The following is a 27584-nucleotide window of genomic DNA, read 5'->3' as shown; positions in this document are numbered from 1 at the left end:
CTGTAGGGATTCTATGAAAAAAAAACAAGATTCTAGAAATTATGCTCCTCTTATTCAAAGTCCTGGTTAAACCACACCTGGTTATGCCAGCAGTTCTGTTGCCATATCTCTTTGGAAGGATATATTAGCCTTGGAGAGGGTGTACAGTAGGTTTACGACAGTTATGGACTCCACAGATGGAGTTACCTGGAGAGACTTTTTCTTCTTTTGGGGATGCGGATGTTGCTGACAAGGTCAGCATTCTTTTTCTTATTCATTTGTGGGACGTGTCCATTGCTGGCTGGGGCAGTATTTATTACCAGTCCCTAGCTGCCCTTGAGAAAGTGGTAGTGAGCTGACTTCTTGAACTGCTGCAGTCCATCTGCTGTGGGTTGACTCACAATGCCATTAGGGAAGGAATTCCAGGATTTTAACCCAGTGACACTGAAGGAACAACAATATATTTCCAAGTCAGGATGGTGAGTGGCTTGGAGAACTTGAAGATATCTGCTGCCTTTGTCCTTCTAGATGGCAGTGGTCATGGGTTTGGAAGATACTGTCTAAGAATCTTCAGTGAATTTCCGTAGTGCTCCTTGTAGATAGGACACAATGCTGCTACTGAGCATTGGTGATAGAGGGAGTGGATGCTTGTGGATGTGGTGCTAATCAGGAGGGCTGTTTTGTCCTGGATGGTGTCAAACGTCTTGAATATTATTGGAACTTCACTCATGCAGACAAATGGTGGGGAATTCCATCACACTCCTGGCTTGTGCTTTGTAGATGATGGACAGGATTTGGGGAGTCAGGAGGTGAGTTACTCGCCGCAGTACTCCTAGCTTCTGACCTGCTCTTGTAGCAACTGCGTTTATGTGGTGACTCCAATTGAGTTTGTTGTCATTGGTAACCTCAAGGATATTGATAGTGGGGGTTTCACCGATGGTAATATCATTGAATGTCAAGGGGCAGTGGTTAGATTGTGGTTAGCATGAACATTTATGTGGTGCCCATATCGTGGAATGCTTGAACTGAGCAGCTTGCTAAGTCAATTCAGAGGGCAGTCCAGAGTTAACCACAATGCTGTGGATCTGCACTGCCATGTAGGCCAAACCAGGCAAGCACAGCAGATCTCTTTCCCCAAAGGACATTAATAATCCAAATGGATTATTCTATGACAGTCAATGATAGTTTCAGGGTCACCATCATGGGGACTAGTTCCAATCTGAAGTTATTGATAAATTGAATTTCATGTGACATTTGTCCAACCTAATCGCTCCTGAGAAGGTGTTGATGAACTGCCTTCTAAAACCAGTCCATGGGGCACAAGTGTTCCCACAGTGCTGTCACCATGTGAGTTCCAGGATTGTGACCCAGTAATAGTAAAGGAAGATGATATATTTCTAAATCAAGATGGTGTGTGGCTTGGAGGAGCACCTGTAAGTGATGGTGTGCCTATTAAGTTGCTTCCTTATCCTTCTAATGGTAGAGGGTTACAAAGATGCTGTTAAAGGAGCCTTGGCGTGTTCCTGCACTGCATATTGCAGTTGGTACACTATGCTGTCATTGTAGATCAGTGGTAGAGGAAGTACATGTTGAAGAGGTGCCAAACACATAGGCTGTTTTGTTCTGGATGGTGTCAAGGTTCCTGATTACTGTTGAAGCTGCTTTAATCCAGGCAATTGGAGAGTATTCCATCGCACTCCTAAGTTGTGTTTTGTAGATGATAGACAAGCTTTGTTAGTGGATAATACAGTGTTAATGTTAAGGGAAGACACTTAAACTCTCTCTTGTTGAAGCTGATCATTTCCTGGTATTTGTGTTGCATAAATGCTTTTCATCACATGCCATCATGGCCTGGTTGTTATCCAGGCTTTGCTACATTTGAACATGGACTGCTTCATTACCTGAGGATTCACAAATGTGTATTCACATTGACCAATCGGCAAACTTCTCCATTTCTGATCTTAAGGTGGAGGAAAGGTCGTTGATGAAGCAGCTGAAGATGGTTGGGCCTAGGACACTACCCTGAGGAGCCACTGTAGAGATATCCTGGAGCTGGGATGATTACCCTCCAACAAACGCAGCCATCCATCTTCATGGCAAATCGGACTCCAATCAGCAGAGTACTTTTTTTCCTCGATTTGCATTGAAGATACCCTTTGCTCGAACTCCTTAATGCAATTCTGTCAATAGCTGCCTTGATATCAAGGGTGTTAAGAATAGAGAGCTGGCATTAGACAAGGGGAGGGGGGAGAAGGAGGCTCATATGCAGCATGGACCAACTAAGCTAACTAGCCAGTTCTTGCACAGTAAATATATTTTATTACTTTGTAATAATTCTATACTTTGAATTCTGAACTCTGTCCTAATCTGGATTGTAATGATATCTTTTCACTTAGAGTAAATTATCATGACAACTGAAGCTAATTCTTCAAAAGGGAGACAAACCGTATGCTGCTGCTCTAATTGATGCTTGTTTCTGGAACGTTCCAACTGCCAGCTGTCCCTCCATATTCGCTGGATGATGCTGTGTTCTCCTCAGAGCCCAATTCATGCTGACAAAATGCTATGCATATCTTCACCAAGCTAGGAGACAACATGAAGGCTGTAATGTCTGCCAGAACAAGGAAGGAAAAGGCCTGTTTCCCTTTCGAATTACAATCCACCATCAAAATTCACTTCTCAGTTGTTGATTATGGAAAATAAATATTTTGCTTTTCAACAAGGGGGGAATTTCACTAGTTTAGATGATTCCTCTTTTAATTCCTGCAAATAAAACTGAATTATTAAGATAATAAGACAAAAGAGCAGAAGTAGGCCATTCAGCCCATCGAGTCTGCTCAAACATTCAATGAGATACTGGCTGATCTGATCATCCTTAACTCTACTCCCCTGGTTCTACCCCGACAAGCCTTGATTCCCTTACTGATCAAAAATGTCTATCTCAGCCTTGATTATATTTTATGATGCGGGCTCAACAGCACTCTGTCGTAAAGAATTCCACTGTGATCCTCTGTGAGAAGACATTCATCTCCATCTCAACACAAAATGGGTGACCTCTTACTCTGAGATAATGCCCTCTAGTCCTAAAGTTTCCCAGAAGGGGAACAGCCTCTCCACAGCCATACTGCCAAGACCCCTAATAATTTTGTATCTTTCAATAAACTCAGCTCTTGTCCTTCTAAACCTGGTGATAGCCAAGTAAACCTTCTCTGGTCTGCCTCCAAGGTCAATATGTCTTTCCTTCGCTTAGTGGCTGTCAGGAGGTGATTACTCACCACAGTACTCCTAGCTTCTGACCTGCTCTTGTAGCCATTGTGTTTATATGGTGAGTCCAATTGAGTTTGTTGTCAGTGGTAACCTTGAGGATGTTGATGATGGGTGTTTCAGTGATGGTAACACCATTGAATGTCAAGGGGCTGTGGTTAGATTATGGTTAGAATTGTGTGGTGCCCATTTCTTGGAATGCTTGAACTGAGCAGCTTGCTAAGTCAATTCAGAGGGCAGTCCAGAGTTAACCACATTGCTGTGGCTCTGCACTGCCATGTAGGCCAAACCAGGCAAGCCTTGATTATACTTAATGACTCAGGCTCAACAGCATTCTGTGGTAAGGGATTCCAGAGATGCAATGATCCCCTGAGAGAAGAAATTCCTCTCCATCTCTATCCAAAATGGGTGACCTCTCACTCTGAGATTACACTCTCTGGTCCTAGACTTTCCCAGAATGGGGAACAGCCTCTCCACAGCCACACTGCCAAGACCCCTAATAATCTTGAATCTTTCAATAAATTCAGCTCTTATTCTTCTAAACCTGGTGACAGCCAAATGAACCTTCTCTGGTCTGGCTCCGATGCCAGTAGGTCTTTCCTTCGCTGAGTGGCCCAAAGCTATTCACATTATTCCAGTTGTCGTGCCTTATGTAGCTTGAGGCAAACTTCTCTACTTTTATACTCCATTCCCTTTGAAACAAAGTCTCACGTGCCATTTGATTTCCCTACTACCTGCGGAACTCGTACGCTAGCTTCTTGTGATGAAGATGAAGAGTTGCCATTGCACAGCCTGAAAAGTCATGAGTTGTACATTTATGTTTCACATAAAATATGCGATCAATGACAGCTTGTGTAGATGTTAATGTTGATACCCAGCAATACAGCATTGGTCTGTCTATTGTAGTTATCACCAGAGCGAAACAAAGCTAAAGGGAAAGCTAATGGGAAAGCAATTTCTTGCTAATGACGTTAAATACAAGCTACATGCACAGCAGGTACAGGAGAGACTTTAAGGATAAGTGATTGCAACTCTGAAAATCAAGGTTGAAGGCAAAAACACTTTGACGAGTTGGTAGGAATAAAACAAAATGGAAACCTGTGTAATTGCTGATACCTTCCAGTTGTCCCTGGTTACAATGCTTCACAATCTAACAATAATGGAAAAAAATAAATGTGGGAAAAGACAGCTACAGAAAATCTTTTCGAATATAAATGGTTCTAGAAGGACCATAGTTACCACATTCATTACCATTTGCAATAAAATTGTTAACACTTTTAAAATCTGACAGGGTTAAAATCATCTATGACAGAACATATGTTGGTGCATTAACTGAAATGGGGCCACATGAAATTAAGCCTTCAAGCTCTACTTCAGATAAAACAGGAAAGGCAAGTGTCACTCGCTGTCTCTATCTTTGTATCAGAGTGAAATACAATTTCACATTAAGTATTCCATCACTGACTGCCTCTGCCCAACAGTTTTAAAGTGGGTCACGAAGTAAAAATTCAATCACCCCATCATCGAAAATGTATTTCTAATGTATTAAGTACATGCAGCAACTGAGGTGAATACAGTTCAACCTTGAATACATTTTCATAAAACATTTGGTGCAGGAAGTTGGCATTGAAAGGGAATTGGAATTGACTGAAAAGTGTGATGTGCATGTATGAAAAATGAATGAGAACTCTGCAATCTATATTGAAGACAGTCAGGTTTGCAGCATACAACACAGCCAGACAAGCACAAAATCTTAATGATATGGATCAGTGCCAACTTCTAGCAGGGGCTGTCATGGTAGGTCCCATCTGCATGTTCTATTTCTCTCTGTACAAATGTCTTCTTTTGCGGCAAAAACATTTTTACCTTTTCCTCTTTCTTTCTGAGTGTGAACACTGGCACACTGCTCACACCTGAGTTAGAGGTTTGGGACCCCATTCCAAAGACTTGAACATATAATCAAGGTTGGCACGTGAGTGTAAAAATGAGGCAATGATACGCTGCCAAAGGAGCCATATTTGGATATGACCTCCAACTGAGGGCTGTGTCTCCTCTCAGATGCATGTAAAAGATTTTGTGGCATTAATGCAGGGAGGGTTCAGAGGGCTCATTCACTACAGGGGAGATCTCCCTGGTGGCTTGGCCAATTCCATTCCTCAACTAATGTCACTGAAACAGATTATGTGGTCATAATCTCATTGCTGTTTGTGGGTGCATGCTGTGCACAGCAATTTGCATGCCACCCTCCTATATTACTTCAAATGTACTGTGGAATATCCTATAGCTGTCAAATTTGCAACAGAATACAACTCTTCTTCCTCATATTGCTATACAATAAGTCAAATCCGAAAAGCAATCCTAAATAATGCATTTGCAATGTTAGCAGGTTATTTATCCTGACTCCACTTTAATGCTCACTTGTTCCTTTACCTCTCAGCAAAACCATTTTGTTTAATTGAAATGCTTCAAGCATAAAAGATATACAAAAGCATCCAAAACACTGTCTGATCATAAGTTTACATGCATCATCTGTTCTAGGCGTACCTTACCTTTAAACACTTCGTGTGCTGTGTATGTATACAATATCGTGACTCAGCCTGACAATTGGTCTGCTGTGTGTCTGTAAATTGCACATGCTGAAATTTGTTCATTTGCTGTAAGATCTGCTTTAAAATTTGTTTCACTGCTTTTAATCAATAAAACCACAGACGTACTCAATCCCTTGATAGGTAACCGATTACTGGACATTATCATTAATGTGACATGGTGAATAGCAGTGGAAGATATCATACTGATGAAGCCTATCATGTTTAAAAAGTTAGCAAACAAGTTAATCTGCTGAAGAGACACACGTCAACAGTTTTAAATTGTACTAAAGTACATGAGACAACACTCAAAATCTTTGTTCACTACATATCAGAAAATGTTGGAAATACAATTTGCAAGTAGGCATACAAATTTCTATGGAAAGACAAGTGATCAAACCTCGTGCTGATTGATAATACATACAATCAAAATGTACATAAAATTCCCGAGATTAATCTGGGACACAGCACATCTCCTAACAGAGAGCATAATGTTTAATTAGCACTCAGTGCTACGGATTCTACATTCAGGTAAGTCTCATTCAAAAAAGCAAAGCATTACACTTTGCTTTGAAATTAGAAACAAATACCTACACAGAATTATCGATTGAGGAAAAACAACCGAGGAGCTAAAAGATCCCCCAAAGATATGGAACCTCATTAGAACATTAATTCAGAGTCAAACTGAACTTTTGTACTCACCAATGAGACTTCTGGTCAGTTATACAGAAGTCGACAGAATCCAAAGACTGCTTTATATGCAGATGGAGAGAAAAGGGCTCATCACGAGATGTTTCAGATGGGGACTAGCAGTCAGAGTTGTTGAGTTGATGATTTCATCTACCCCCATGGAAGCTTTCCAGAAATAATTGCTAGAGAAACTGCTAATTTATAGTGTTGATGACTTACTAAAGGATGGACAAAAGTACAAAGTGATTCTGTGCATGAATCACAAAAAGCTGGTTTGCAGGTAACTAAGAAGTCAAATGGAATATTATGGAATTTAAAAACAGGGAGGTTATGTTGCAGCTGTGCAGGGTGCTGGTGAGGCCACATCTGGAGTACTCTTTACAGTTTGGTCTCCTTACTTGGGAAAAGGATATACTGGCATTGGAAGCGATGTACAGGAGGTTCACTATGTTGATTGTGGAGTTGAGAGGTTTGGTTTATGAGGAGAGATTGAGTAGACTAGGATTATACTCACTGGAATTTAGAAGAAAGTGGAGGGATCTTATAGAAACATAGAATTATGAAGGGAATAGATAAGATAGAAATAAGGAGGTTGTTTCCATTGGTGGATGAAACTAAAACTAGGGGGCATAGCCTCAAAATAAGGTGGAGCATATTTAGGACTGCATTGAGGAGGAACCTCTTCACCCAAAGGGTTATGAATCTGTGGAATTCCCTGCCCAGTGAAGCAATTGAAGCTACCACATTTAATGTTTTTAAGACAAAGATAGATAGGTTTTAGAAAGTTAAAGGAATGAAGGGTTATAGTGAGCTGGCGGGTAAATGAAGTTGAGTCCATGAAAGGATCAGCCATGATCTTATTGAATGGCAGAGGAGGCTCGATGGGCCAGATGGAGTGTAAAACCAGGGAGGTTATGTTGCAGCTATACAGGGTGCTGCTCCTGCTCCTCCTTCTTATTTTCACAGGTCACCAAAGCTTATAGATCCTTCCTTGAGGGTTGACACAAAAGGGCTTTTGCCCGAAACGTCGATTTCGCTGCTCGTTGGATGCTGCCTGAACTGCTGTGGTCTTCCAGCACCACTAATCCAGTATTTGGTTTTCAGCATCTGCAGTCATTGTTTTTACCACAATCATTAGAACGTAGCATTGGAAGATGCGTCCTTCAGTATGCTCCAAGGAAATGCCCAGCTTTCAATCAATTTTCCAAGGCAAGTGTCAAAAAGGCCATGGAAGTGCAGTACAGCAAAGGCTGAAGCAGCTACTAGCACAGTGCACTTCCCTAAACAGACTGCTTACAAGGATTACCTTAAGCAATAAAGAGCCCATCTGGGATCCTGCCTGAGGGGTATATATGAAGTGATTGACAAACCAGAATCTGACAATATATACAATGAGACAAGGTGGTGAACACATTTAGAACTGTCAATTTCACAGGAAACACTAATGTCAACACAATGTCTGAAGTGTTTGCAAAACCTCACATGACTTATCCTCTGAAAACTGATGACCATTCCTATTGGCTAAGATTGATACAGGGATCAGAGCCAATGCAGTACTGTTAAGAAGACTAAACTCATGTGCAGACAGGCATGAGAAACCATGAGGAAACCTATGAATATAAAACAGTCAGCGTTCAATGGTTCATCAATTTCACTTGTAGGATAAACAGAACTGCAGTGCAGGTTGAGTCTATTTGTCTGGATGCCTCAGATATTCTACACTGCAAACACGGCTGGGCCAGCCATTTCAGGTATAACAGAATGCCCTGACCTTGCATTATTTACGATCTGTGGAATCTGTCATACATCAGAGACACAACAGAAACTACAGCAGACTATTCAAGGTGCACTTGAAGAGTTGAATATGAAAGACAAGGAGTTGCCAGTGTTGGACTGGGATGCACAAAGTTAAAAATCACACAACAGCAGGGTATAGTCCAACAGGTTTATTTGGAAGCACTAGCTTTCGGAGCACTGCTCCTTCATCAGGAATTCACATCCTTTTGAATTAATGAAGCTAAAAGATGTGAGATGTGGGCCAGTTGGCGTGGGCCCTCAACCTGCAATCATTTACACATGATCAAAGGCATGGACATGGGACAGGGAGGTGAAACCAACAAATGCTGGGGATCACAGCAGGTCAGCCAACACCCATGGAGAGAAAGCAAGTTAATGTTTCAAGTCTAGATGGCTCTTTAAGATGTGAAGAAATAGCTGGAGCAGGAACACCAACAACCAACAGCCCAGCATGGCGGCAGCCAGTGGTCAGACCACCTTTTGCTGTGTATAGCTGTTATATCACTTTTTTTCTTCATTTCTCTATTCTGTAACTAAGAATTGTACCTAATATGACGCTGTAAGTAGCGACTTCTAAACCTTTCACTGTACTCATTTCAGTACATGACAATAAAGCTAATCCAATTTAATTCAGTTACCTCAGTCCCTGGTGACTCTTGCAACATGACAGCCTGGTGGAGGAGGGGAGTGCTGGGAGGAGTTTGAAGGTTTCAGTGATGTCTACTTAAGTGCCCAATGTGCTGGAGATTGGGTGGTCTCTGCCTCTAAGAATAAGCCTGAGTGTCTCAGTGGTTTTGCAAGCAGTGTCCACTTCAGACATTTCTGCCCTTTAGGCTGTGCTTCAGACTCCCTCCTTTCACAGATCTGTATTCCCACCCTCTATCATTTCATGTGTCTGCGATTTTCCTGCTCTATATTTTCTAGCTTTATGACTCTACCTCTTAGCTCCAGCAGTCTCTGTTTCTGCTCCAATCTATCCAAACACAGGCTCCTTCAGTAACATCAAGCACTCTGTAGGTTGGTCGTCCAGATGACATAGGAGCTGAAATAGGCTATTCGGCTGCTGAGTCTGCTCCACTATTCAATGAAATTCATGGTTGATAATCCCCATCTCCATATTCCTGCCTTTCTCCCATAAACCTTGATTCCTTTATTATTTTGTGATCTACCTCGTTACTTTTCTGAGGCTATTCATTTGTTTATAAGTCTATGCATTAGACTTATTTTCCCATGTTCTCACTTATTGTTTCCCACATCCTAGGCTCCACCTGACTGTGTTTTCAGATCACAACAATGCTGCCCATCATTGGGAGATAAATGACTCAGTCATTGGAAACTCTGCAACCATTTTTCCCTCTTTCCGAACAGGAGATATCTGGCCTACTCTTTCAATCACCTGAGGGGATGTGACAGATTTAATGTTTTGCACAGAGCCCCTCTACCCCATGGTATTGTGTTCTCCTCACATGGAACTTTCAGAGGGACTTTCCTATTGATCACTCTCAGCGTGAAGTCCTGCCTTGTCTTCTGGTTCTATCCACCCAGTGTTAGAACAGACATAGTGGATCTTTCTGTTCTAATTGCCAGCATCTTCCAACTATAGGCTTTCCTGACTCTGTCCAAAATAGTCCTTTGTTAGATTCCAGCTCAAACTACATTAGAAATGACTGCATTGACAGAATCAATATCAATATCAATACAGGTAAGTCAAGCTTCAGGTGTTAAATTTCACTCATTGATAGAGATGGTTTGGGAAAGATCAATATCCTTGCTGGCCTATTTGCTTCATATACAAATGGGAACAAACAGCTGTCAGATTATACAATGACAAACCCACTAGTGGAAAACAAAGGGAAATGGCAAGAAGTGAGTACATTTGGCTGCATCTTGAACTGTAATGCACCATGAAGTGAATACAACAATACCAATGCATCTTAAGTTTGAGGTTAAGTTCAGTAATTCAATAGCCGATAACCTTCAACCAGCTACAGAATGTGCATCGTGCCACACTTCACATACTCCTGGATACCACTGATTTCCTGCAGGCACGAGACAGTGATATTTCCCGCTACATAACATGATATAACTCTTTGGACTTAACCTCAAAGACTGCCAACATTCTTCACCCTAAGTGACACCAAATTAGGGAAGTTGTGCATTGAAAGCAGCAGACAGCTTCACAAGGAAGAAAAGCCCCTCAAGCAAAATCTGCAGCCTGCTGTACGTTTCGAACGAGAGCTGTAACTATAAGTAGATTTGAGATAGTAATTCAAACTCAGGAGTTCACGAGGATCATGAACTGCTAGGGCTTGGCTCTCTCAGTTTATGAAGTCAACTAAAACCTCAATTAGATTGCACCTTTAATCCACTTACTGCTATTTATGATCTTTTCTGGAACAGATACAAACATTCATTTTGTTCTGAAATTACACTGTATAAATGTTTCCTTTCAAAACATAAAATATCATTTTTTCTTTTTAAAAACTAACTGATTAAATACTTACCATTCTGAATGTGTGCTTTGTTCAAGGCACTAAGTACACACAGGAACAACAGCATTGCTTTTTCTGTGGTTGGAAGATGGGGATGTGATTTGTCAACGTGATTGCCAAGACCTTGTGATCTCTGGGACTGGATTTAATGTCCTGAAGAGATCAGGAAAGTATTCGCCAGAATATTTTCTACCCTCAGTGGCCCTTTTTTGAGTTGATTTTCTTTATGCTTGCTTAAGTTGTGTTAGTGCTGGGTGAGTGTTTAGTCCTAATGGTCCAAGCATCATAATGTGTCAGACTTGAAGGGCCATTACTTGAAGTATGAGGCCTTTTCCTGCACATGCATTTTGTTCATTTTTGTGTAGACAGTTACTGACACACCTTGTTGGAATTGTAAGGGAGGGTGACACCTGTCCTTTTGACTTTTTGTAAATCTCCTATACATTTTCTTGTTTCGAAGACTGATGCACTTGCACAGCTACCTCAACAGGATTTCCACCATCAAGCAGTCCATTTGATCAGAGTCCAACTACTACCTTTAATATCCATGTCCTCCACCACTAGTGCACCATGGCTACAGTGTGTACTAACTACAGGTAGCACTGCACCAACTCATCAAGCCATCTTCAACAGTACTTCCCAAAGCTTCAACCTCCACCACAGTAGAGGCCAAGGACAGCAGGAATACCATCACCATCAAGGTGCTCTCCAAATTGAAGACCTACTGCCAATCATTTGTTGCTAGCTCAAACTTAGAATCCCTACAATGTGGAAACAGGCCATTAGGCCCAACAAGTCCACACCGACCATCCGAAAAGTAACCCACCCTTACCCTATATTTACCCCTGACTAATAACCTACACTATGGGCAATTTAGCCAATTCACATCTTTGGATTGTGGAAGGAAACTGGAGTATCCTGAAAAAACCCATGCAAACATGAGGAGAATGTGCAAACTCCACACAGACAATTGCCTGAGATTGGAATCAAACCTGGGTCCCTGGTGCTGTGAGGTAGCAGTGCTAACCACCGAGACACTGTGCCACCCAAACTTCTGGAACTCCCTACTGAACAGCAATGTGAGAGCACCTTCACCACGTGAATTGTAATGGTTCAAGAAGGTTCTTTCCACTTTAAACCTATCTCCTCTAACCTGCTGACTCCAAATTTCCAAGGTAAAAACAATGACTGCAGATGCTGAAAACCAAATACTGGATTAGTGGTGCTGGAAGAGCACAGCAGTTCACCTCCACCCTCCTCTAGCTTATCTCTCCATGCTTCAGGCTCACTGCCTTTATTCCTGATGAAGGGCTTTTGCCCGAAACGTCGATTTCGCTGCTCGTTGGATGCTGCCTGAACTGCTGTGCTCTTCCAGCACCACTAATCCAGTATCCAAATTTCCTGCCTGTCTAGCTCAGTGGGACAGTCTACACTTGGCTAACCTATTCCCTTTCCAAACTTAGCCAGAGTATTATCAGCAATGCTCTCACTTTTTGCTCCCTCATTATCTCCCGCAGCATCTTTTTGTCATCCCCTCCCCTCCTCTTCCATATTGTCGCCATCGAAAAGGGAATACATTACCACCTAGTAGCCTGACAACAATGAGCAGGTGCAGTGAGCAATAAGGAAGGTAAATGATATGGTTTCTTATTCTGAAAGGAGTTCTGGAGGTTAAATGTGACAAAGACTTGTGATAATTATGTAAACATTTGCTATGATTTTGGGTCTATTACCTTTGAGAGATGCTGGCTATGGGTTTCCTAATGTGTTTTATCTGACGCAGAAATGCTTCTGTTTTTGCCCTTAACACAAGAAACTGGACCTCGTGTTGAAGAATCCAGTCGATATTTATGACAAATAACTACTACATACAAACATTTCATTGTTCAGGCACAGGGATCCATGCTAACATTAGGTTTATAACAAAGGTAACTGCTTTCAGTAGGTAAAAATCACACAACACCAGGTTATAGTCCAACAGGTTTATTTGGAAGCACTAGCTTCCGGAGCACTCCCCTTCAACAGGACAATCACCTGATGAAGGAGCAGTGCTCTAAAGGCTAGAGTGTCAAAATAAACCTGTTGGACTATAATCCGGTGTTGTGTGATTTTTAATTTTGTACACCCCAGTCCAACACAGACATCTCCAAATCATGGCTTTCAGTAGACTGTCACACTTCATGTGATCCCAAGTAAGATGGAGTATGAGATCATTATATGCTTTGGTCACATACTGTGATGTTTTAATGAGTATGCCTTTTAAAGGTAGACTAATGTAGTGACTGTGAGACAAAACAACCAGTGTGCCACAAAAGTTCTCAAGGTTACTCCAAGGTTGAGTAGAATGGGTCTATATCCCCTGGACTTTAGAAGAATGAGAGGTGATGAATTTGAAATGCATAAATATCTGAGGGAGGCTTGCAGCATAGATGATGAGAAGCCATTTCTCCGAGCTGAAGACTTTAGAACTAGAGATGATGGTATGAAAATAGGGTTTTGGCCCTTTATTCCTGAGATTAGGAGAAACTTGTTTAGTTGTTCTTAGGGTTAAAGGGATCAAAGGGTATGATAGGAACAGGGCACTGAGATGGATGGTGAGCCATGATCATTCTGAATGGCAGAACAGACTCAAAGAGCCAAATGACCTACTCCTGCTATGATTTCTATGTGTTGTGTTTACTCAAAGGTTTGTTTGTCTTATGACCTTAGGAATTTTCTACCTTAGAGGGCTATGGATGTCCCATCATTCAGTACATTTTCAGACTCAGATCAAGAGATTCTTTAGTGCTGGAGATAAAGTGGAAACATGGAGCCAGGATCTTGTTAAATGCCAGACCTGGCTCTAGGAACCATATTTATAGCCTACTCCTCCTCTTACTTTTTAGATTTTTATATTTCAGTTCTTGCTGCTACTTGACATTGGAATTTCCAAGAAGAACAACCAGGAGGCATGGACAGTAAGATTCCCAGATTAAAACTAGCATGCCATCATTCCCATTGCAAGTTTATTAAATAGTCAATTTAGTGAAACCTTTGAAATTAGCTCTTCAAGACCAAATGTGGTATCCAAGTTGTAGGACCAAGATGACAGAAGCAGGCTTAATTTTAAATGTCATATGTTCTGTCCTTATCCACATACAAATTTTTGACTTATTATGTTAATGGATAAATGTGGAAAATTTGGATCTACAAAGCGCATCTATACTACAATATTAAAAGGACAAAGTTGTAAAACTGATGTAAGAGAGATAGCGTAATGATAATGTCACAGAAGCCATTTTTTTAAATAAACGTGGACACCAGCTTGTGAATTTTGTCAATGCAAAAGTGAATCGAACAGACTGTAGATACCTAGCTGGTTATTAACCAGCAACACATGCACTCAACATGATTTCCTTCCCTGGAACTCTCAATCTTATAAAAACGTCACAACCTTTTAAGCATAGGGGTTGAATTGTACATATATTAGAACCAGATAAATTTGTGAAGGAAGTCTAGCAACTAGCAAATTATTTCTACATGCTGAAGAGAGTGCATGTCACTATCTGGTACGTGAGGATATATTCAACACAAAAACCATCTAATACAGCCACCATCCTGTGTCCTGAAAATCAATCAAATCAAGGTAAAGTGCTGCATAATATGTGAACATGGATTGGATTCTTACACCTGGGAAAGTATCATATAAACTGGCTGCCTATAAAAGTGTGTTTTTTAAATATCCTTTAAGAATGTTAACACAGGTATCATATTCCCAACTGGTCACTATTTCTTCTGCCACTGCACTGGAGCCCGTCCAGATTCTAAGGACCATTACAAATGTTCAGGAATTACAGAAGAGCATTTATCCAAGTTCAGAGTTCTCAGGAGAGTTAATGATGACACATAGGCAGGTGTGTGAATAACATATCATAGTGAAATAGTGTGCGCCCTTATATTGTACAGGTAGACAACGGTTTATCCAAAATCCCGAAATCCGAAACGCTCCAAAATCCGAAGGTTTTTTGTGAAGTTTTTATCTCACTAACAAGGTTGTTTGATGTGCAAACAATTGATCCAACTCCACACCCATTCGATGCGTGTCACTCAGATGTGACGTGGGTGGGTGTGGCCTTGCACTTGCAGGCCTCAATTCTGTCTCAGGGCCCGTAGTGCTCACAATGAGTCTGCTGTTGGGTAAGATTTCTTTTGAAAAGTTTCACTGTCGAACTGTCACTTATTCCAAAATTCAAAAATATTCTAAATTCTGAAAACCAGCTGGTCCCAAGCATTTTGGATAAAGGATTGTGTAACCTGTACATTGTTACTGATGGTTCAGTTGGTTTAAAAAAACTTGTCAACACTAGTTTGACAAGGATGTTTATTTTTCCACTTTCTGACTTCCAGGGAATTACAATAAGAGTGGACATCAGATTCAGCAGCCAAATAAAGTACACAGGCCCGTTTTTGCCCTCTGGCCAGTAGTAATACACAGGATTATTTCTTACATGTAAGTCATATATCAGTTCATTGTGTCTGTGTGATTTTATTACAGAAGTGGCCCTTGACACTGAACATGAGAGAATAATCTTGGTAAATCCCAAAAGTGCAATGGTGGCATTGGTGTTCAATACATGGAGGAGACAATGACCCAGATATTTCCATGGTCAACATGTTGTTCGAACAGCATGGATTGGAGTTGCACGTCAGGGACATATGAAATTCCCAATACAGCTAACTTTGTGGGAACTGTCCAAGACATAGTACCTTGAAAGTGGAGTTGCAGGTAGCTAGGATAGCGAAGAAGGTGTTTGGTATGCTTTCCTTTATTGGTCACAGCATCAAGTATAAGGGTTGGGAGGTCATGTTGTAGCTGTACAGGACATTGGTTATGCCACTTTTGGAACATTGAGTGCAGTTCTGGTCTCCCTGCTATTGGAGGATGTTGTGAAACTTGAAATGGTTCAGAAAACATTTACAAGAATATTGCCAGGGTTGGAGGGTTTGAGCAATAGGAAGACGCTGAATAGGTTGGGGCTATTTTCCCTGGAGCATCGGAGGCTGAGGGGTGATTTCATAAAGGTTTATAAAATCATGAGGGGCATGGATAGGATAAATAGACAAAGTCTTTTCCCTGGGCTGGGGGAGTCCAGAACTACAGGGCATAGGTTTAGGGTGAGAGGGGCAAGATTTAATAGGGACCTCAGAGACAATTTTTTCATGCAGAGGGTGGTGCATGTATGGAATGAGCTGCCAGAGGAAGTGGTATATGGGCCAAGTTCTGGCAAATGGGACTAGATTGGGTTCGGATACCTGGTTGGCATGGACAAGTTGGACTGAAGGGTCTGTTTCCATGCTGTACATCTCTATGACTCTGAATTGACTTTTCCAAAGGACAATTCCCTTGCCTCTGGAATCTCCAAAAAATGTCAATTTTCCAGCTCACTTCAGCTTAACCCTTACTCAGGAAAATTAGAGGTGTAAAATCCTGGTTAACAAATAAACATGTGAGTCAGGAGCAGACTAGGTCTTTCAGCCCTTCAAGCCTGCCCCACTATAGACAACAGACAGTAGACAATAGGTGCAGGAGTAGGCCATTCTGCCCTTCGAGCCTGCACCACCATTCAATATGATCATGGCTGATCATCCTTAATCAGTATCCTGTTCCTGCCTTATCTCCATAACCCTTGATTCCACTATCTTTGAGAGCTCTATCCAATTCTTTCTTAAGTGAATCCAGAGACAGGGCCTCCACTACCCTCTGGGGCAGAGCATTCCACACAGCCACCACTCTCTGGGTGAAGAAGTTTCTCCTCATCTCTGTCCTAAATGGTCTACCCTGTATTTTTAAGCTGTGTCCTCTGAGTCGGCACTCACCCATCAGCGGAAACATGTTTCCTGCCTCCACAGTGTCCAATCCTTTAATAATCTTATATGTCTCAATCAGATCCCTCTCAGTCTTCCAAACTCAAGGGTATACAAGCCCAGTCGCTCCAGTCTTTCAGTGTCCTGCCATTCCAGGAATTGACCTCGTGAACCTACGCTGCACTCCCTCAATAGCCAGAATGTCTTTCCTCAAATTTGGAGACCACAACTGCACATACTACTCGAGGTGTGGTCTCACCAGGGCCCTGTACAGCTGCAGAAGAACCTCTTTGCTTCTATACTCAATCCTTCCCGTTCTGATAACCTTTCAAACCCACGCTTACTAAGAATTATCTACTTCAGCCTTCAAAATAATCAAAGACTCTGTCTCAACCAGATTTTCAGGAAGGCGAAAGTGAGGACTGCAGATGCTGGAGATTAGAGTCGAGACTGTGATACTAGAAAAGCACAGCAGGTCAGGCAGCATTGGAGGAGCAGGAAAATCGACGTTTTGTGCAAAAGCACACCATCGGGTATTTTCATGAAGACAGTCCCAAAGACTCACCACCCTCTGAGAGAAAAATGGAACACTGCCCTTCATTGCCAGAGGGATGGAGTTTAAAAATCGGAGCTTATGCTGCAGCTGTATAGAATGCTAGTGAGGCCATACCTGAAGTACTGTGTACAATTTTGGTCTCCTTACTTGAGAAAGGATATACTGGCATTGGAGGGTGTACAGAGGAGGTTGATTCCGGAGCTGAAGGGGTTGGCTTATCAGAAGAGATTGAGTAGGTTGGGATTATACTCATTGGAATTTAGAAGAGTAAGGATGAATCTTATAGAAACATGTAACATTATGAAGGGAATAGATAAGATAGAAGCAGGGAGGCTGTTTCTACTGGTGGGTGAAACGAGAACTGGGCGACATAGCCTCAAAAGAAGGGGGAGCAGATTTAGGACTGAGTTGAGGAGGAACTTCTTCACCCTAAGGGTTGTGAACCTGTGGAATTCTCTGCCCAGTGAAGCAGTTGAGGCTACCTCGTTGAATGTTTTAAGGCAAAGAGAAATATATTTTTGAACAGTAAAAGAATTAAGGGAAATGGTGAGTGGGCCGTTAGGTAGAGCTGAGTCCATGAAAAGATCAGCCATGATCTTATTGAATGATGGAGCAGGCTCGATGGGCCAGATGGCCGACTCCTGCTCCTATTTCTTATGTTCACTTAATCTGTGCTTTAAATGGGTGGTGCATGATTTTTAAACAGTGACCTCTGGTTCTAGATTCTCCCATTACAGGCAATATCCTGTCCACACCTACACTTTTGAAGACAGTTCAGAATTTAAGCTGACTCACCATTAACTGCCCAGCCATAACTTCTATGACACCCTCAGATGCCGACATGCCCCCTGCGCGGCCCCAAGCTGAGTACCCCCAAATCCTGCTGAAGCCAACACAACTACCCCCTTGCCCATACTCCCCACCAGCCCAACCTGGCCCCCTCCAACCCTGCTAAAGCTGACAGGCTCCAGCACTCACACTGGCCTAGCTTGGACTGACCCAGCTACAGCCAACACCTCCCCATCCCTGCCAAATTCAGCCTGAATCGACTTACCCTAAGGACACAATCATTTCTCTGGTCCCTACCCTCTTAAGCACCGGGCACTGAACTCCTTTTCCCCTTACTGCCCTAATTTACCTTTTCTCGGTCGGTGTCAATGCTTTGGAGGTTTTAATGTCTGAAATACAGCAGTAAGTGTTTAATCAAAGGGATTTGTCTTAGTCTGCAAAGCAGTACCTTCATTGAGTAGAGTTCTCCGTTCTCTTCAACAGATACATTTGGGACAGGACAGGCTTGGAACCTCGGTCAGAGAAATCTCAGACAGATATGAATTCAAGTGTATTACTGTCAATTGGAATATCTCGGCCCCTCTGTCACAGTTCATCAGTCAGATTCACCTCCTCAATAACCACGTTGTGAAACATTGAGTCAAATGTGTTTCGGTGAGAAATTCATAAGGCATTTTGTGCAACAAGTGGAGTCCAAGAAGGCATAGGAAAGCATCGAGTGACCTTTGTCCATGAAGTTTCATTGTTCCAAGTACCATGCACACCATGTTCCATTGGTGACTATTCCATACTTCTTGCATTTCTAAAGAAGTAATAATTGATCCTTACATTACCATTCATCAAGCCTTTTCAGATAAAAATCACGTAAAACGGTAAAGTACAGACATTACCAAACCTCCTACGCTATTCATCTCTGACAGGTTACTTTATTTAGCCTGACAGTTTCATGGTCTCTTGAGTTCAGGAACCATCATGTTTTGTACAGCATTCAATTATCTTTATTTTCACTTAGCTGTAAAACCCTTGAAGTGGATTCAACCAGCTCATTTTCATGGATTTTAATTGGTGGCATTAACTCTTCTCTCGAACCTAGGAGCTAGGAATTGAACTAACATGGACCTTGGCTTCATTTTTAAATATTTTCCTTATATTTTCCAAGCCTCTGTTATTAAGATAAGTGCTGTGGTATAGCAAATTAAGCTATTCCTTTTTGTAAAAAATACAAGTGACAATAATGACTATTCTATTCTAATTGCTTCAGAAAAGAGGCTGCCCAATTATTCAGAGCCATGTCCCCTCTAATTCTATCTCAAGGTCCAATGATGTACACAGTCCTCTCACCATGGTATTACAAAACAAGGACTGCATCACCTAAAGAAAACATGTCACACTCAACCACGTGGCTTTTGCTAAAGGTTCCATGAATGAGATGATGCTGAGTGATATTGCATTGTTCATGTTACACAATTCTCTAGTCCTACCTTCCAATGAGGAAACATGGATGCACGGGGCATGACTGAATTTCTGCAAGAAGACTTCATGGAAAAAGGTACTGCCAAAGCTATACTGAAAGTGGAAGATTTGAGACAGTGGATGAGCTGAATATGAACACAGAGAAGGGGTATCAGATAGCCTAGCTGTACCTAAAGTTGATAAGCCATCAAGATGTGATGAGATGTATCCAACAATATAATGGGAAGTAAGGGTGAAAATCGAGGAGACACTGGACATAATCTTACAAACAGTAACAGGGACACTGATGAATTGGAAATGTTACACCTTGTTCAGGAAAGGGTTCCCACAAAATTGGTGGTCGTTTTGCCATGTATAAGGGATGTCTTTCTTGAGCAAATCTCTCACGGGAGATACCTTGTCCACAAAATTGCAAGAGGGAAATAAAGTCCGAGGCAACGTCACAGATTCTCTTTATCTTACGAGGCATTTAACATACCTAACCTTACCTGAATCGAGACTGACTCCATGATGGGATTAAAAGGATCCTAAGCTGTCTATCCAGTTAATGTTGATCCACTACTCCATGCTGTTGAATAGGTAAAAACAGAGGTAAAAAAGTAAAAAGAGGTAAAACTGCTGTGCTCTTCCAGTACCACTAATCCAGAATCTATGCTGTTGAATACCAATTCTTGTTGTCCCACTGTTGTCATCAGTAAGTGAAGGCTTGGTCGCGCTCTGCCATTGTCTTACACATGATTGCAATATCATCAGGTCCATGCTCAACAATCCGATCCAAGTGCTGCTGGAGTAGGTCTTGACCAACTGAGAACCCAAATGGTAACCAATGGAAACAATACAAATGCCAACTGAAATATTGTGAGCTCTGGGGATTCTTCTGCTAAATATCCATGCATTGTATCTCCATAACAGCCTTCCCCTCTTCTCATTTTCAATTAAATTCCTCTATCTTTTGTTTTTAATTACTTTCTTCACTTTGGTATGACAGTAACCAAATGACCAATTACATTCCTGTCTTATATTAGACTTCTCAATCCACTCATCAGCTTGCTGGTGAAATCTCACTATTCTCTAAACTCCGAGATCTAGGTCTCAGCTCCCCATATGTAACTGGATGCTCGACTTCCTGACCTATAGACCACCAGCAGTAAGATTAGGCGATAACACCCCTCCACCACAATCCTCAATATCAGTGTCCTGCAAGGCTGTGTACTCAGCCCTCTCTTTATACACTCATGACTGTATGGCCAAATTCCTCCCAACTCCATTTATAAGTTTGCTTTTGATACCACCATTGTAGGTCAGATCTCAAACAATGGTGAGACAGAGTATAGAGTGCTTCAGGGCAAGGTGTAAAGGCAACAATCTCTCCATCAGCATCAGCAAGACAAAGGAACTAGTCATTGACTTCAGGAAGCAGATTGGAGGGCATGTCTCTGTCTGCATCAATGGTACTGAGGTGGAGATGGTCGAGAGCGTCAAGTTCCTGGCAGTTTTGACCACCACCAATCTGTCCTGGTCCACTCATGTCCACATGACGGTAGAGAAACCACAATGCTGCCTCTACTTCCTCAGGAGGCTAAGGAAATTTGGCATGTCCATAAGGACTTTAAAACGTAAAGGTGATCTCTCTCTCTCTCCCTGTGCACCTTCTCAGTGGCTGTAACACTGTATTCTGTTCTTCATTTTGCTACCCTGATGCATTTTGTATGGGATGATCTGCCTGTATAGCACACAAAACAACACTTTTCACTGTGTCTCGGTACATGTGACAACAATAAATCAAACTCAAACCTCATTTCAAAATAGTCTGGACACACTATTCCTTACGTGAAACCTTCTTTGCCATGTAAACTTTAATTCTCCCCTCTATTATCTAGTCTGGTTATTTCTTTATCTTCATCCCTCCTAGGTGGCTCACCAATTCTCTGTAGGCCTTTTTCCCACTTTCCCTGGTCCATTCAACTTAATTTGGATACCAAGGCAGTTCTAAAGACAAAATATGCCCAAAGGTCTTTATTTAAGGAAAGTATGCTGCAAAAGCTACTGTAAAAATCTTATCCATACAATCTTTACAACAGGAAGTCAACCCATTTATGTGGACATGCCTGAAGATCAGACCAGAACAGGTGACCAGCCTGATCCATATCAGATTAGACAACCCTCTTTCTGAATGAGTTAATTGTGCTGTTACGCAAGGGTTTTTTATTTTTATATACTCTTTCCATACGAAGAACCTAAACAGCCAAATCCAGTCACCAACATATGATCAATGTGACCACTGGCAAACGGCCCAGATGTGTCATGTTTTCCACGTTGTTTTGAATAATGAACTCATTTGGACTTGCTTGAATCTCCTTGGAAAGTTGCTTATTTCTTGTTTTTAACCAACTTTGACCTCAGCTACCGCTTGCCATTGCTTGATGTCATCCAGTCAACTGTATGATATTTACAGAGCGTAATTCTATAACCATCACAAATTCAGCTGATAAAAGTCCACACTATTACATCTGATTCACTGTCTGTTTTTAAACAACTCTTCAGCTTTTCCAGAGTTCCTGTGACAGATCATTACTGCTGAGTTACAATACTCAATTTAAAAGGCCCCTCCCTCACAGAGGCTTACCCTGCTCCCGCCTGAAGTTATGCCAACCAGCTTTAGCTTTGTTCCACACTTGTTAGAAATATCAGAATGATAGCTCTAAGCCCATTGGTTGCTGTTTGTGAAGTGAGTCTCATACTCAGCTCCTTGCCCACAGTGAACCCCCACATGTCTACATCCACTTTTCAGTCACCCTGCCATTAACCCCATCAGCACTGAACTTGCCTACCAACCTGTCTACCTAACTGTTCATCTCCCCTCATGACCCTGAGCTCCAAGTATGTCGAATTGACATCAAATCCCTACAGTGTGGAAGCAAGTCATTCAACCCATCAAGTCCACACCAACCCTCTGAAGAGCATCCCACGCAGATCCAGCTCTCCTATCCAATCTTGTGACCCTACATTTCCAATGGCTAACCTACCTAGCCTGGACATCCCTGGACAATCCACCAAGGCCAATCCACCTAAAATCACTGCTTAAAACAAAAACTCCTGAAAACCACAAGAGGTCAGGCAACATCCATGGAGAGAGAGCAAGCTAACATTTCAAGTCTAAATGGCCGTCAGTCCACACTATCTGCAGCCTTTTCCCTCCCCCCCAGCACACCATCACATTCCTGCCCATCCCCCCACTGTTGAATAAATGCTGCCCGCTCCACACTTCATATCAGCTCTGATGAGGAGTCATCTAGACGCAAAACATTAGTTTGCTCTCTTTCTATGGATGTTGCCTGACCTGTTGTGATTCACACAGAGAGTCACCCAAGGTTGGAATTGAACCCAGGTCCCTGGTGCTATGTGGTATCAGTGCTAACCACTGAGCCACCATGTCACCCAATGCCATTTGTCAATATCATTCCATCCAAGCCAAGTGTTACAGACTGGCAATTATCCTCCTCCAATGCATTAGTCCTGTCCCTTCCACATTCTATTGTTTTAACCCCTCACATTCTGAGTCATTAACTAATAGAGTCATACAGATTGGAAACAGACCCTTCAGTCCAACTAGTCCTTGTCAACCATGTTCCCTGAACTAGTCCCCTGATTGTATTTGGCCCATATCCCTCCAAACCTTTCCTATTCATGCACTTATCCAAATGTCTTTTAAACATTGTAACTGTACTTCCACCCACCACATCCTCTGGCAATTCATTCCACACACAAACCACTGTGTAAAAAGGTTATCCCTCACAATGAATCAGATTTGCACACTGTACTCCAGAAGAGGCCTCACCAACTTCCTGTACAACTCAACATAACATCCCAACTCCTATACCCAAAGGTCTGAGCAATGAAGGCAAGCTAAATGCCTTCTTAACCACCCTGCCTGCCTGTGACACAAATTTCAAAGAATTATATACCTGAAGCCCGAGATCTCTCTGTTCTACAACACTACCCAGGGCCTACCAATAACTATCAATCCTGCTTTTGTTGTGTTACCAAAATGCAATACATGTATCCAAATTGAACTCCGAGTGCCACTCTTCAGCCCATTGACCCTATTGATTAAGATCGGTTTGTAATCTTAGATATCCTGCTTCACTGTCCACTACACCACCATTTTGATGTCATCTGCAAACTTATTAACCATGCCTCCTATATTTACATCCAAATCATTTATATAAATGACCAACAAAAGTGGACCTGTGGAACACCACTGGTCATAGGCCTCTAGTCCAAAATACAATCCTCCACGACCACCAAGCCAATGTCGTCTCCAATTGTCAAGCTCATTCTGAATCTCATGTGATCTAACTTTACTAATTAGTCTATCATGCAGAACCTTGTCAAAGACTTTACTCAAGTCCATGTAAACAACGTCTACTGTTCTGCCCTCATTAATCATTTTGGTTATTTCCTCAAGAAGTTCAATCCAAGTTTGTGAGACACAGTTTCCCTCACACAAAACCATGCTGACAATCCCTAATCAGTCCTTCCCGCTCCAAATACATGTAAATCCTATCGTTCAGAATCACATCCAACAACTGATCCACCACCGATATCAGGCTCACAGGTCTATAGTTCCCAGTATCCCTTCTGCATCCCAGCATGTGACTTGCAATCACTGTAACTCAGATCCCCAGCTTCCTTCTGATAACCCCACTGCCATGTCTTTTAGTGAAACAGTCCCTCAGGACTGACTGTGGCCCAACCCCTTAACCACCTTGAGGTTAGGCAGCCCTGACTGACGATAGGCCAGAGCCTCTGACTGACCACTGTAGAGCACCCCACCACCTTCCTGTTACCTCCCCACAACCCAGACCAGTTATGTTGGACCCACAGGGACAACCATGCCCCATTCTCCAAACTGTACAGCTGCTAATCCCCGGCCCTGACTACTCCAAGTAGTCATATGAAAGAATTCACCTCTAGACCTTCAGCCAATGATATTTAATCTAAGATGTGTTTATTGAGCTAGTCACCTGAGAAAATGGTTTTCCTCATTTTCCTCTCTATCAAATCCTCTCATCATCTTGTAAACCTCTAAGAATTCACCTTTTTTTCCCTCGGTACCAAGGAGAACATATTGAACCTTTTCAAGCTCTACCTCACCTCTAGTAACATGAGGGTAGACCTTCTTTGTACCCTTTCAAAGGCTCTTCCATTAATTCTTGACCAGGCATGCCTATAGTACTCTGAGGCTTAACCAGCAGAAGGTACGTCCAAGTCGAGGGAGAAAGCACCGATGTGTTCTACCCTTTCGGGATCTGGACCAATAAGCGACAGGTCAGGGTAACCCTGAGGGTCGATGACAACGGGAACATCCTCCACCGACCCTCCAGCTTCGCAATTGGAGGGAGCAGAGGCTACCTGACATATGCAGGGCAGCCGAAAGTGTGCCGAACCTGCGGGAAGTCAGGACACATGGTGGCCGATTGCAAGATGACCATCTGCAGGAACTGCAAGCAAGAGAGTCATCTGACCTGTGTGGAGAGGCGGGCCACATGAACAAGACCTGCCCAAGACAGGGGGGCACTTGCACACAGATGGCTGGAGGTGATAATGTGAGCCGTGGATCCCCAAAGATCAGCAAGGTGCACCTAGACAGCAGGGAAACGGAGTCTGGTAACACCCAGAAGGAAGAACAGGCTGGAGTGGAGGAGGCGGCAGCCAGTGGAGAGACACAGCAGCTGATCCTAGCTCTAGCTGGGCAGATGGAAGCAATGGAGGAGGCGGTAATCGGGGAGGAAAAGGGGTGGATATCTATTAAAACAGGAAAAGAAAATCCTGCCAAGTCCCTAAAGCCTCCCAGCAAAGGGGGAAATGACAGCTGCATATGGTCAGCTCTTCGGATGGTGAAGATGGGCGCAAGGAAGGTCATCACCAGAAGAAGAGACAGAGCGCCGTAGGTGAAGAGGAGAGCATTTCCTCCCAATAAGGAAACAACAGACCCCCTGAAGTCCACCCTCCACCCAGTGAGAACCAGGGGATACCCACTGCCCCACAGCTACAGCTACAGGTAACTGAGAGCCGTGATCCTCTGACAGTCTGATTGTCAGACACAGAACTGGACGGTGCGGACCCTTGCCTCAGCTCAATGACACCAGAGTGGGTAAATGACCCCAGTGAGGAGCTGGACAGCTACCTCAGCCCTGCGAGGGTTCAGCAGTTCACGCTCACCATGGGGATGCAGACAGCCACCCCAGAGACTGGACAATCAAATGGACAATGGTAACCCCATAAACTGGGGGTTAAAGAAGGTTCCTTTGCTGTAGTATAACAGGGAGCCCACTCAGTAGTTAGATTCCGCTGAAGCCTCAGCTAAATACCAAGAGACTGGATGGTTAATAAACAGAACTATATATGAATGGCATGACCAGTTGTACAGATACCAAAGATTTATTTCTATGAATAAAGTATATTTTGAAATAAAAAAAAGCAGTTTACAAAATTCTAGCACAGGTTCTTCAAATTTATACTCTCTTACTCTATTTAAAAAGCCACATAACTCAAATAACTTTTAAACAATCTTAGCAACTTGCTGTTATGCCTTTCAGAGTTTGTGTAAATAGACACAAAGCTTTCTCTATTCATCACAAATTGTCAAAACTGTGCCAGTTGCAATATGCTGCCTTCCCATATTATTTTTTCCCAGTCCATCACTTCAGACATCTCAACATTGAACATTATCTACGATGCTTCAGCTCATTTCACCTTCCTGGCTTGAACATTCTGAGTTGAAAAATGTGATGCTGGAAAAACACAGCAGGCCAGGCAGCATCCGAGGAGCAGGAGAATCGATGTTTCGGGCATAAGCCCTTCTTCAGTCTATTCAGGTCATTCTGAGGTCTATTGCTATCCTTGTGATGCTCTCCTACTCTGTCAGGTTTCCTCTGGGTGCTCCGGTTTCCTCCCACAGCCCAAAGATATGCAGGTTAGGTGAATTGACTATGCTAAATTGCTCATAGTGTTAGGTGAAGGGGTAAATGTCAGGGAATGGATCTGAGTGGGTTGCTCTTCGGAGGGTCGGTGTGGACTTGTTGGGCCGAAAGGCCTGTTTCCACACTGTAAGTAATGTAATCCAAACTTGGACAAGGGAGGAGAGTGGGCAAAGAAGTAGCAGATGGAATACAATGTGGGAAATTGTGAGGTGATGCACATTGCCAGGAAGTGCAGAGGCATAGTCTACTTTCTAAACAGGGAAAGGTTTTGAAAATCGGAATCACAAAGGGACATGCGAGTCCCATTTCAGGATTCCCTTCAGGTTAATATGTAGGTTCGGTTGGTAGTTGGGAAGGCAAATGCAATGTAAGCATACATTTCAAGTGGGCGAGCATGCAAGAGCAGGGATGTACTGCTGAGGCTGTGTAAGGCTCTGGTCAGACCACTCTTGGAATATTGTGAGTAGATTTAGGCACTGTATCTAAGGGAAAGATGTGCTGGCAACGGAGGGAGTCCTGAGGAAGTTTATAAGAATGATCCCAGGGATTCTTGCGCAATATTATCCCAGAGGGAAGGTGTGTCTGGGACATAGTTTGGGGTACGACCGAGTAACTTAACTTTTTGTCTGTGCTACATTGATCAGAGAGTTTTGAAGGTTGGCGCTAGTATTGTCTTGTTCCCACATTTTGGAACCTGCCCACCTCACAACTTCTCTTCCCAAAGCACATTCTGAAGCTCTGTCTTTAACGATCTTCTTGAATTTCTCTGGATGCTATCACAGCGCCTGGGGTTTTTATAGAACATAGAAAAGTACAGCACAGAACAGGCCCTTTGGCCCACGCTGTTGTGCTTTATCTTTATTTCCACTGTTTTGGGTCCTTACATCACGTGCCTTCCTTGCACTGGAGGGGCTTTAGAATTCCAATAAGATTCTTCATCATTAACTTCTATCCACTGGATAAGTATTGGCAACAATTTCGTTAATAAAATCCTCATAAATGTGTTTCAAGCAGAGATTAACCATCTGCCCTCAGTCACATTTACACACTTCAACTCAATCATCTCTGATTTCCTCAGAATCCCTCAGATCCTTGACAATTTTGTAAAGTACTCTGAGACATCTCTTGT

General features: G+C 42.5%; 1 protein-coding gene across 2 annotated transcripts in view; it reads right to left on the bottom strand.

Moving 5' to 3' along the window:
- Positions 1-27584, bottom strand: part of ptprn2 (protein tyrosine phosphatase receptor type N2) — a 967505-nt gene that overhangs the window by 779613 nt on the left and 160308 nt on the right. The window lies entirely within an intron of this gene.

This window comes from Chiloscyllium punctatum, chromosome 8 (genome assembly GCF_047496795.1).
Source record: "Chiloscyllium punctatum isolate Juve2018m chromosome 8, sChiPun1.3, whole genome shotgun sequence".
Lineage (NCBI taxonomy): Eukaryota > Metazoa > Chordata > Chondrichthyes > Orectolobiformes > Hemiscylliidae > Chiloscyllium > Chiloscyllium punctatum.
This window is presented reverse-complemented; position numbering and strand designations above follow the sequence as displayed.